Below are 13,309 nucleotides of genomic sequence, written 5' to 3' on the forward strand. Positions count from 1 at the left end.
AGACTTGTAAGCAGATTCCTTGGGGTTTATATACCAAACCAGGCACTGAGAGTTCCGTTGCTGAGTTAATGGGGTAAAGAAACATCTCATTTCAAGGTGACTTGTGGGCTGCAGGTTTCCAAGCACCCTGGGGGTCATTGTCTTTCTGCCGGGACCCATGGATTATGCTCTTGCATGAAGCCTGTTATGTTTATATCTGGATGTGCCCCCAAAGCCTCAGGTGCCCGGGACGGGGCCTGTGGAAGGTAGTGGGCCATGGCTGCTTACTGCTGACTTGCTGGTAGGAGGTGGGATCTGACTGGAAGAGCCAGGTCGCGGGTGAGGGACCGAGCGGGCCCTGCCCCTTCCCATCTCCTCACTTCACTCTCAGCTTCCCCGCTGCCCTGCCATGAGCAGCTTTCCCTCTGGACGAGCCCTTTCACCCTGCTCATTCTGCCCTGGAGCCAGCCCGGAGCTGACACCCTTCAAATAGATCCAAACTAAAGTCAGCCCCTCTAATTTGTTGATGTCAGGCATTGAGTCCTATCAGTGAAAAAGTGACTAAGACAGGGCCCTGGCAGGAGTCTCTAAAAGGGCCAGATAATAAATGTTTCACTTTGCTGACCATATCTGGTGCCCGGACTAATTTGGTGTGACCTCTGTTTGTTTGTCTCCTTCCTCCCCCACCCCACCCTCTTCCACTCCCCGCTTCCCGCTCCCCTCTCCCTCCCCCTGTCCTCCCTTCCCCCTTTCCCCTCGCTCTCTTTTTCTTTCTAGATTTTTAGCTCAAGGCTGGATTTGATCTACATGCTATAGATTGTGAATTCCTGTTTTTAGTCATTCAAAATTAAATTGAGAATTGGCAGGACAAGGATTTTGGGATGGTCTCAGATAAGTTAGTCAGTGTTCATTGAATATCTGACACAGACAGAATATTCTGTGCTTGTCTTTTGGCATATGAAGAAAAAGCACAGAGTCAGGTGCTGAGGGACTTCCATTAATGTGGGAGGGGAGTAGAAAAGGCACTTGGAGAACAGTGACTGACAAATACTAAAGATTAAGGCTGCGCTCGGGAGACCGAAGCAAGATCGCAAGTTTGAGTCCAGCCTGGGTAATTTAGCAACTGCGTGAGATTCTGACTCGATAAAAAGGGGGCTGGGGACATGGTTCTGTGTGGAGGTCTTGGGTTCAATCTCAGGACTGCAAAAACAAACCAAAAAGATTAAGACTTCAAACTTGGAGGGATTTGAGTTCTATGAAGTAACTGTGCACTATCCTTCCTCCATCCTTTATTTTTTATTCATTTATGTATTTATTCAGAGACAGGGCCTCATCATGCAGTTCAGGCTGATGTTGAATATACTATTTAGGCCTCAAACTCATGGTGAACCTCTTGCCTCAGCCTCCTGACTGCTGGGGTTGCAGGTGTGCACCACCACGCCCCCCTAAACTCTGCTTTAGAGGTAGAAGGGCCCTGATCACAGGTGCTGCGCAGAGCACCTGTTTGTTTATTAAGTAGCTCAAGGGGGCTGAGGATTTAGCTCAGCGGTGTAAGCATCTGCCTTGCAAGCACACGATGATCCCGCTACCAAAAAAAAAAAAGCAGCCCAAGGCTCAGTCACTGTGGTCCATTCCATCCTTGTGTGTTTCCTCCCGTGGACCTTGGGTAAGGGGGAAGCTTGGCTGGTTAATGGAAGTCACCATGTGGAAAGGGTGACAGGCCAAGGCAGTACACATTTCAGAAGGTGGAGCGTGGTTGCCAGAGCACGTAGGTCTTGACCTTAGGAGGAATTGGGCAGAAGCACAAAGGCCAGAAACCGAGTGCTGGAGAAGCGACTGTGCTGGAGCCGTGGAACTGTTCCCACTGAGCCCAGAAGCCAGGATCTTCTGCATGGAAACACTGAGCTGAGGCTGCGTGGGTACCACCATCGGAGCACAGGCTGGGCTCTGCTGGGGGAGAAGGACCCCAGCTGAGGGTCTTGAGCGAGACCCAGGTGCTTTGCAGAGGGAGAAGCAAACTTGTGCTCAATGCTGTGGCAGGCTGAGGTCTAGGAAATGGGTGCGCACATTGCAGAAGACAGTTCTTAGCAAGACTTGTCCTGGGGGCCAGGGACTTAGCCAAGTCAGGGCCTGCCTGGCAGGTGTGAGGTCACGAGTTTGATCCCCACTACCCAAAACAGAAAAAAAAAAAACACTGTCCCTACCAGGTTTGCAGTCAAGCTGCACTAGAAGCCATTAAGTTTGTGTGGCGACATCAGTGCTGTGCACAGAACTCCACAGCCTCGTGCCATAGATGTTACAATAGGGCTGAATGTGAGGGCCTTGGGTCACTGTGGCTGCTAAAGAGACACAGAGGTTGGGATGGGAGAAAGAGAAGCTGCTTCCTTGAGCTGAGCGGTGCCAGAAACCTGAAGGTTATGGTACAGCCTTGGGGACAGATGCAGTATGAAGCCAGACATGCCAGGCCTCTTGTCCCATTGCAGTCACCCATCGGACTCAGGCACAAGTGAAGAATCCGTGTTCTTAGCCAGTATGGCCTTTGGGTCCCTGGGCAGTAACCTGGGCAACTGTCACCATGGTAACCCACATAGCTGTTACTACAGCAAAACCAGTAGGAAACTCATGTTACGCTGTGCAGCTGTGCTCCCCAAAGTGAGTGATCTTTAAGAGTGAGTGAAACTAGAGCTTGACGAAGGCTTTTCCTTGGTAACAGTTCCTTTGTTTTGGGTAGATGTTCTGCTGCTTTGTTCTACCAGCATCAGATGATCAGCCTGTTAAAAAAAGAGCACAAGGGCAGAGAAGCATCATGCAGTGCCGCAGAGAACAGTGTCTGCACGCAGGGATTGACTTCCGTGTCCCAACCTTTTGCATCACCGTGGTGGCCCATCACTGTCTCAAAATCCAGGCTGTCCTCTACCATCTCCACCTGCAGAGGATACACCTGGGACCAGAACATGTCCTGGCATGGAAGTGACAGATACTTGGGCATTCTTTGTTTTTGGGGGGTTTGTTTGTTTGTTTTTGAGACAGAGTCTCACTGTGTAGTTCAGGCTAGTCTTGAACTCACTATGTGGCCCAGGCTGGCCTCGAACTCATGGTGACCCTCCTGCCTCAGCTTCCCAAGTGCTGGGCTTACAGGCATGCAGTAGAGGAGTAACTAAGAATCTCTTGCTCTCCTAGCTCTAAGGACTCTCCACCCCTCATATCACATGCAGGCCACACCCACTTAGGTATAGCACTCACACCCATAATCCCAGCACTGGACTATGAATTAATCACAAATTCTAGAATCTTGTCCCCATTACTACATAAGGCTTTTTGGGGGCATCCAGACACAAACCATAACAAAAGGAAACTGGCTGTTGGTGATAAAATCAGTGCAAATCGTCACTGGTGCTATTAGCGGAACCCCTGCAGCCTGTCAGTTCCCCTGCTTGATGCATCAGAATTATCCCCTTGATTTAGAAAGTGAAGGATTGCATAGCCATGGTGCTGAATCCCCCTCTGACCAATGTGTTCTGTCTCAACCTCAGAATGGCCCAAGTCAGTCAGGTGCCCAGCAGGACATTGTGCAGACTCAAACTGGTGACAGGAGCATTTATTAGAAGAGCTATTTGCACACATGTAGGCCAGGTTTGGGCATGGTGTCATTCTGGGTTGCCTGCAATGGTGGTAAGCCATCAACGACCCCCAATCCCCAAGGACAGTTACCAGAACACAGAGGAAGGATGGACATGGACAGGGCCACCTGACAGAAATGGCCTGCAGCAGATGGCCACAAAGAGAGACCCAACAAGAGGACTCAGCATATTCAGACCTTGCTGTTCTCCCCCTCACTAGGCTTCTGCAGAGCCTCCCACTGACTGAGCCCAGCTGGAAGCTGCAGCCTGGGAATGAGCAGTGTCTACCCCTCTCCCCTAGGCGTATGTTGAAGTTCTAGCCCCCAGTACCTATGAATAGGGCCAGATGAGGTCACTTGAAGGAGGTGGGCCCTCTTTCAGTGTGATCAGTGTGCTAGGCAGCGAGGTCTGCCCTAACAAAGCAGTGTCAGGCTGGTGGCCCCAGCACCTGCATCTGACTCACAGTCTGAAGGCCACAAGCAGCGGTGTCCGTGCTGGCAGGACTGTTTTTCCCGGAGGCCTTCCTCCTTGGCGTGCTCATGGCTGCCTCTCCAGTGGTCTCTCCTCTCTCCTTCTCCCTGCTTCTTCTAGGGGCACCAGTGAGACTACCCTAGTGACCTCAGTGTCACTTCATACCTTAAAGACCCTGTCACCAAGTGTAGTCACACTGGGAGGTACCCTCATATGAATTTGTGGTATAGGGCAGACACGGTTCAGTTCTTAACAATTGGGGTCCTCAGAAGACCCCAGCTTGCTGAGAGAAAATGGCCACATCAAGAGAGAAGCAAAGATTGGTGTGACAGGTCACCAGGAGCCACAAAAGGCAAGAACAGAAACCTGAAAACTAGAGTGAGCCAGCCCTAGGCGACACCTAGTAGGAGGTGGCCTTGGAGGCCATAGGTTGAACAAAGCTTTAGAAAGGGCTGGCAAGGGGCATGGGCATTCCTGAACAGCGTGGTGACCCGGCTTAGAACCTAATGTCCTCCTAGGGTTCACGTGTGCAGAGCTGGGCTTCCCAGAGTGAGACCATAATTTGGTGACATTATTGGGAAGTAAAGGAAATTTAGGCCGTGGGGCCTAGTTGACAGGAGTGGCTTCTTGGAGGCTACACATTGTCGCTGGCCCCTTCCTCTCAGGCTCTTTCCCATTCATTCTGCCTCCTGGCTGCTGTGAGGTAAGCAGCTTTTCCCTCCCACACCCTCCTGCCATGATTGTCTGGCTTGGCACAAGCCTACAGCATGAATCAGCCAACCATGGCCTGAACCTCTGAAGTCACGAGCCAAATTCAACCTCTTTAAACTGTTTATGTCAGGTTCTCTGTCGCCATGTCACAATGCTAGCTAACACCGCGGTGATAACCAGAGGAGAATGGTGATGGGCAGTGGTGGAGGATTTGTTTGCAGTTCTTTATCCAGGTTCCACCCCATTCTTGACCCATAAGGTGACCCAGAGGAGCTGCAGGAAGTTGATCTGTGCAGTCTGGCCAGCTGTCCCCTTGGGTGCCGACCCTGGGCCACCCTCACTTAGCAGATAAGAGCACCGCTCCTATGCATTCACATCAACACAGTGAACCTGAGCTCCTTCCCCATAAGTGTGTCCTCCTGACACCATGGAGCCCCCACCGTGACCCTCCCTGTCTCCAGCTGGTGTGGGTGGTGAGGTCCTGCCATGGCCTCCTTGTGCTGTCTCATCAGTGACAGGCTGGGATCAAGCTCCGCCATGGCCCTAGACCACAAGGAACCTAGTGGCGGGATGGCGGGTGATCAGCACCGGGTGCAGGGAGCTGCCCAGGGGTGGTCATCATCATGGAGAGACATGTCCACAGGAGGCAGCTGGTGGGGCTACAACAGGGACCTAAAGGCTCACAGCCATTCCTGACCTGCAGTTGCAGAGGATGGGGACCAGCAGGACTTTGACTTTCCTGCTGGGCTCTTCAGAGACCATAACAACCTCTGCAAATATACTTGAGAGCCACAAGAACCAACAGGCTCTGCGGGCTCTGTAATTCCTCCACTTGTCCTTGTACCAACTCTCAGCTCTGAGAGCGCCCGCTGCCTCATTATCCTTTCGTCCGTCCTCCTAGATGTTGCCATGGATACCCTGGATGCCTCTTCTGGATACCTCTTCTGCCACTGCTGCCACCAGTCACCAGTGTCCCAGGGCTCCCTCCCTAAGCACCATAGGAAGCCAGTCCCTGAGCCCCATTCTCGAGTGTACAACCCAGGCCCGTATTAGGAAAATGCAAATTAAAACCACACTGAGATACCCACATGCTTCTTGGAAAGATTACAATTAGGAAGATGAGCCATTTCAGGACTGATGAGGTTGGGAAGTAGAATCCTGAGCCACACCTACCTACCAGGAAGGGAAAATGGAAAACGGTTTTATTGGTCTTGTTCTCTACTGTTTTGTCCAACTTTATAATATCTAATGAGATAGACAATTCTTTTTAAGGAAACAAGGGACAACGTTGATAACCATTGTTGATAACCTTGTACTCTGTTCTACACCATGTGCTATGTCTATCCTTGGTATTGACTGACAGCTTTGTTTTGCCATATTTGACTGTATTCTTCCCCCCCCCCCAAAGTAATAAGCACTAAGGAGTAATGAAATCCAAAGTGTGTGAATTTTGTTGTAAAAAAGAGAGGGAAAAAAAAAAAGAAAAAGAGCTCTAACGGATATAACAGCAAGTGTGTTTAGGGGTGTTAAATAGCTGACTGTATCAATGTTTGTGGATCATTGAACACAGCTGTTTGCAGTCTACCTGTTTGAATGTCCACCTTGTATTCTTTGATACTGTGATTTGAGGAACTATTTTCAAGATGATAATATGTAATATACTAACAGGTGATTTCTTACTGTTATGTTTTTTTTTTGCTTGTTTGCTTTGTTTTTTTTTGTTTTGTTTTGTTTTTTTGTAGTTCTGTATTACGTGTACCCTTACACCGCTTTGGTTTGTTTTGTGTTTTTCTCTTTTTCCTCTTAAATAAAAAAAAAGAAAATGGAAAACGGCAAAGCCCAGCACTCCAAAGAAGAAAGAGAAAAGAAGAGCTAGGGGGAACTGAAAACAGTCTGGTAATTATTTAAAAGGTGAACTCACACCTCTGGGCCACCCAGCATCTCACCTACAAATACTCCGCTGACGGAAATGGAAGTGTGTCCACATGCACTTGACATGACTGCTCACAGAGCTGCACCTGGAGTAGCTCAAACCAAAATCAGCATGGCTGAAGGAAAAGAAATGGTGGCTTGCTAGGAAGCTGGATAGAGAGCCTCTCCAGAGAAAACAGCTCAGATGCTAGAATCTGACATGGAGAGGGCCAGATGATTGGAGAACGATTCTCACTAACCCAGGAGGAAACTGAAAGGGAAAAATAAAATTAGGAAGACAAGGAAAAGCGCGGGTGGACGGCCGAAGCCCGACAAGCTGGCTGAGAGCCGTTCTGTGCTGTGCTGTGCTGTGCTGTGCTGTGCTGTGCTGTGCTGTGCTGTGCTGTGCTGTGCTGTGCTGTGCTGTGCTGGGAGCACCGTGGAGTCGGATGATCTCAGGTCACACTGATGCTGCGGCCGGTAACAGGAGTTGGTGAGTCCCGGGCCCTTGGTGAGAGGACGCAGCGCGGTGTGGAGTGGAGACAAGGTGGAGAGCTTTATTGGCCCCCGGTGAGTACTGGAAATTGGGTCCCCGCGGTGTGGGTGGCTGACTGGAAGACATCTTGGAGTAGGGCAGAGCCCAGCACCACGGTGGCGTCAGTCAACCCCGGCCCAGAGAGACTGGTGGGAGCACCCTGGGCTGACCACACCAACAGTCAGGGGCGAAACGGTTCCAACCTGTGACATCCGCCACAGCACAGCGTAAAGTGCTGAAGGCATTTGCAGGTTGACGACTCAGAGGGGACGGGCCAGCCCACAGCATCGCTGCGCTCACCTCAGATATCAGCAAACTGGAGAGAGCAGCAAGCCCCCAGCCAGCACGCTTTAGAAAACTATAAGCAATACAGAGAAGGCCTGAGATGGCCTCCACACACCTGTCTGAAAGAAACCAGAACATGACAAGAGCAAAAGACAAAACCTCCAGCTGTTGACCCTGGGAAAATAAGCCCAGGAGAGTAAATACAGAAGAGAACCAGGCCAGCAAGCATGCAGTATTGGCCACAACATCAGCAGACATAAAAACATTCGTGACTTCATAGATGAACTTAAAACTGAAATTCTAACCCAAGTGAGGCAAGAAATAAAAAGGTTGATTAAAGAAATGCTAAGCCCCTCTCCATAAAACACAGAGGGAAGAAGGGAGGAACCCAGAAAAGGAAGAGAAACCTTTGGGGAAGAATATAAACAAAATCTAGAATACATGAAACAGATCCAAAGAGACTACCAGGAAACTAAAAGCTCCATTGAAAGCTGGCAAAATGCCTTGACAAACAAAAGTTAGCCTTTTGAAACTTGAGAGATTCACAATGTATGATAGTGAAAGAAAAGACCTATTAAAAATAACAAGGGACCAAGAAGTAACAGTTCAAAGGATAGAAGACAGCAAAAGGATCTGTAACTTAAGAATAAAAAATGTAAGCGAAGAAGCAGGAGTAACCACAAATGCATTACAAAGACTATGCACAGAAATAATTAAGGAAAACTTCCCAAGCATAGGAAAAAAAATAATATCTAGATAAATGAGGCATACAGAACTCCAGCCAACTACAATCAAAACAGATAATAAGATTACAGAAATCCACCACAAGAACAGAATATTAAAAGCGGCCAGAGAAAAGAAGCAGATCACCTACAAAGGATAAATCATCAAAATAACAACAGACTTATCAACACAAACTATTAAATCGAGAAGAGCTTCGATTAAATCGAGAAATAGTCCAAGCCCTGAAAGAAAATAACCTCCAACCAAGATTAATGTACCCTGAAAATCTCTCTCTCAAAATTAATGGAAAAACAAGATGTTTCCAAGACAAAGAGGAACTGTGGGAGTTCATGGCCACCAACCCAACCCTACAGAAAATACTGAAGAATATTCTAGAGAGAGAGAGAAAAAAAATACCAGGATTCCAGCAACGGTGGCAGAGAGGCCTCAATGAACAGGGAGGACAGTGGAATGAAGGAGAAAAATGGACAAATAGCAGAAAAATAGAATAGCAGAATTGAGGCAGAGAAGGTGGGCTATAATTTTTAACACAGCCTAGATACACTAACAAGCAGAAACACAGGCAGAGTAGATTAGGAGGCAAGATCCATCAAGATGCTTTGAATAGGAAATATACTCAACCTGAAAGAAGGTTAATAAACTTAAAGTCAAAGATGAGAAAACAAAGCTCTAAGTGACAGGGAATCAGAGAGAAATAGGGACAACTCGTCCAGCAGCTGCAGATAGGTCGGAAAGTTAGGAGTTTTGTGCAGTGTAGAACTACAAAGCTAGAAGGAAGGAAAACCTTGTGGCTTTAGTAAGTAAAGGAGTACAGCTCAAGATCAAGCTCAGGGGTAAAAAGGTTCAGCACCACTCAGACCGATCACAAACTGACCCCCTAATCTAAAAACTAAAGGAATTAGGGGGAATATACAAAGCATCCTGAGAAAGGGAAAGGTGAAGAACTGAAAAAGGCAGGTAGAGGACACTGTTAACAGTGTATCAGGATTTAAAAGCCACAGTAGCTTTATTGCTCTGCTTAGTTTGCTTTTATTTTGTTCCGGTCAGTCTACTCATACTAGATTTGAGGGCACAAATAGCTATCCCCAAAATAGCAGGCTATACCATGGTTAATGATCCTTAATTTCCTATTAACTTAAACTGTAGCCCTGTATTACTTAAATTGTCTTATGACTAATCTTTTTTGAAGCTGTTTTGTTAAACTGCTCTTTTGCCTTGACTGATTTTATTCGAGTTTGGTATGCTTGATAATATTGAGTCTAAGAATAGAGGCAACCACTCTGAAGATGACAAGATATAATAACATACCCATTGCAGTTTGATATTTAACTGCTTTTGAAGTCCTACAATGTCTCCAAAGTTGTGTGTTTATTAAAATAGCTATGTAATGCTATGTTCAATTATTATATGTCTGATGATGTGGACAACTCTATTGAAAATAACAAGAAAAAGCAGGGTAACTACTGTAGATCACCTAATAATGTGGTTGTATATGTCTTTTTCATTTCATGTTTTTCTAAGAATTTGTTTTTTTGTCTTGTTATGATGTTTTTCCCTATAATACATAATGGATAGATATACATGTAGAGATTCACACATGGGGAGAATTTCTAAACAGTTTACAGGAATAGATTATATAATGTACGATGTAACGAACAAATACTCTGAAGAAGAGACACTAAGAAATTCAGTGCTAATTCTGTAACATTATCATATAAAATCTAGCAAAACTATTATTCACTGTTCAGAGTGATATTAGTCTAATCTTATGTTCAATTTCAGCATACGTAAAGATAAGGACACCTACTATCAAGAGAATGAGGGACATTATGGCAGTCACTATTGACTTCCCCAATGTCAGATCTTGAAGACCTAAAAAGCCTTCATCATCCTGTTATGAGATTAGTTCTATAATGTTCAGTATGTATTCACTGTGTGAACATGGGGACAACTATTTGGAAGAAAACTAGAGACAGTGAAGACAGACAGTGAAGATCTCCAGGGGACTTGCTTTGAAATTAGTGTTTCTTAAAATTGTTTCCTTATAGGGCTGGGGATTTAGCTCAGTGGCATGAGCACCTGCCTTGCAAGCAGGCGGTCGTGAGTTCAATCCCTGATACCAATTTAAAAAAAATTGTTTCCCTATGATCTGTTTTGGTATGTTTAATCTTACCCTTTAAGATATGGGCAATTCTTTTGAAGAGAGCAAGAGGCATTATAGTCGCCATTGTTGATCACCTTGTATTTTGTTTTTACATCATATACGATGTCTATTCTTGTTTTAACTGACTCCATTTTGTTTTGTCACATTTGGTTTTATTCTCTTCAAACAAAGTAGTAAGAACTGTAGGAGTAATCTAAAATGTGTTAGAAAAAAGAGAGGAAAAGAAAGTGCTCTAAAGGATATAACTGCATGTATGTCTAAGTGTGTAAAACAGGTAACCATATCACTAAGTTTTTGTGGGATCATTGAACAGAACTGTTTGCAGCCTCACTGTTTAAATGTCCACTTTGTATGCTTTAATTTTGTAACTTGAACAGCGACTTCTCAGATGACAATATATAATCTACCAACTAGTGATTTCTTACTTTTTAAAAAAATTCTGTATTATTTCTACCCTTTTTCCTGTTTTGCTTTTTTTTCCTCTTTAAATAAAATCTTTTATTTAAAAAAATCAGCATGGCCATCTAAGAACAGGCAATTGGACAACCTGGGGTACTTGTTTGTTCTTTTTTGGTACCGGGGATCGAACTTATGACCTCACACTTGTCAGGCAGACACTTGTGCCTGCTGAGCCAGACCCTCAGCTCTGGGGTCTTTGTTTGAAGCTTGAAAACCGCCGAACAATCCAATGGGACGGACTACTGACGGGCGCCACCACGTGGATGAATTCAGCATAACATCGCCATGGGAAAGGAGGCAGACAGAAAGAATACAAGCTCCGGCAGGCGCTAATCTGTAGTGTGGGGCACAGGTCAGTGCTGGCCTGAGACCAAGGTGGGGCCAAAGTGGGAGAGGTTACAGGGCGTGGCGGAAAGCTCATTATTTTGATTGTGCTGATGTTGCAGGTAGATACATGTTAAAATCTAAATTATTTTAAATGTGGCATTTACTGTGTATCAATTACAGCTCAAAAATGTCTCGGGCTTTTTGGAAGTTTTTGTGTTTTGTTTTGTTTTATTTTATTTTACTTTATTTTTTCGAGACAAGGTCTCACTATGTAGTTTAGGTTGGCCTTGAATTCAAGGCAATCCTCCTGCTTCAGCCTCCCAAGTGCTGGGATGACAGCTGTGCACCACCATACATGGTTGTAAAAATAAAACTGTTATTCAGTTCTTTTTGGTTCAAGTAAGTGGTGAAGCTTCTGCTTCCTGATGGGTCCCTGAGGGAACCCTGGGGTAGGTCAGAAGCCTCTGTGGGATCTTACTCTGAGGTTTTCTTCCTTGACATCACAGCAGTTGACCAAGGAGTGAAGCAGAGCAGGACTGGCCTGGAGCATGTCCCAGGCAGGTATCAGTGGAAGCTCTCGTGTCCACACGCATGTGACACAGCTTCTCACCCTGCACCCAGCGACTGCCCTTCCATAGGTGAGATAGCTGACTTCATGACTACTAAATATTTAAAATTAAATACACTTGGCGATGTTGTGTTTGTTTCTAACTTAACTAATATTAAGTGATATACAGGTTCATTTTAAAACTTTCTCATGGATTGAAAACAAAATCACCATCAAACTCAGTGAAACGTGGAGAAAAACAAGTTACCTTGGTCCAGTAAAATTAATGTCAACCTCACTGAAATGATGTTAGTGGAAGCTGATTAGCACAGCTGAGGATATCTTCAGGCCAAATACGAATTACCGTAATGATAAAACCATGTTATCTTTGGAGATGTCTCCCCCCCCCGCACCCCTTTTTCCGTGCGCCTTCAGAATTCAGGTGTTGGTGGTGTCTGGCCTTCCTTTGATCGTCAATCCAAAATAGGAAAAAAAAATAATCACCTCACTTATCAGGCATAGATGTCCACCACAAGAGGGCGCCATTGTTGCACAGCTCTACCTCTGTTCTCAACCCAGCCTTTCGTGGTACTGATTCACTAACTATCTAAGAGAAATTTTATAAGACTGTTTGCTATCTATGTCTAGGAGCTTTAAAAAAAAAGGAAGACCCAAGAAGAAAGCGAGTACAGGACAAATTGCTCATCCAAAATTCTTGGGCCCTGAAGTGTTTCTGATTTCATTTTTAATGTTTGCATATAAATATAATGAGATATCGTAGAGCTGAAGCTTACATCCACACACACTTTATATATACCATGAAGGTAACTCTGCACACAATATTCGTCATAACTTTGTGCATGAAGCCGTTTCATGTTCTGCGATTTTCACATTCGTCCTTGCATCAATGCCCAGGTTCAGGTTTCGGACCACCATGGTCAGGGTGCCCGACCTAGACAGGCATCCTGATGATCTGAGAGGGCTCTTGCTATTCCTTCCGTGCTGGGAGAATACAAGGATATGTTGCGAATACAATGAAGCAAAGGTTCATTTCATTCTCTGAAATTTCTATCGTAATCAGCTGTGAGGAATGAGAGCTAACCCTGACAGAAGATACTCTGAGGGCTCCTGCTTGGAATCGGAGATTTCTGGGCTTGGGCTCTGATTCCCTGGCTCATGGCCCATGACATCGCGCACTGCAGCTTATTGGCTTCGTGTCTAGGGCCGCGGTTCCACACGTGAAGGCAGCAACTGTTAGGTGGACTCTCTCATCCATACTCTGGGGCGATTTTGAGCCTCTGACTTGTAGGGAAATGGAACCATTTTGTTGTTGTTAGGTAATAATAAAAAACTAGGCCAATATTTAAAAGCACTCCTTTGGGAATCCCCTTTCCTTTGCTCTGCACTGCCCCCCTCCAGATCACCCCTTTGATTTCTCGTGCATCTTTGTAGTATATTGTTATAAAAACGCTAATCGCATGCTTATTCATTCTGCTTCCTGGTGTTCATCCCATGGAACTTTCTCTGCCTCAGCATGGAGACAGCCCTTCCCTCTG

Source organism: Cavia porcellus, unplaced genomic scaffold (genome assembly GCF_034190915.1).
Source record: "Cavia porcellus strain 051 isolate PalLab524CR breed Dunkin Hartley unplaced genomic scaffold, mCavPor4.1 scaffold_6, whole genome shotgun sequence".
Classification (NCBI taxonomy): domain Eukaryota; kingdom Metazoa; phylum Chordata; class Mammalia; order Rodentia; family Caviidae; genus Cavia; species Cavia porcellus.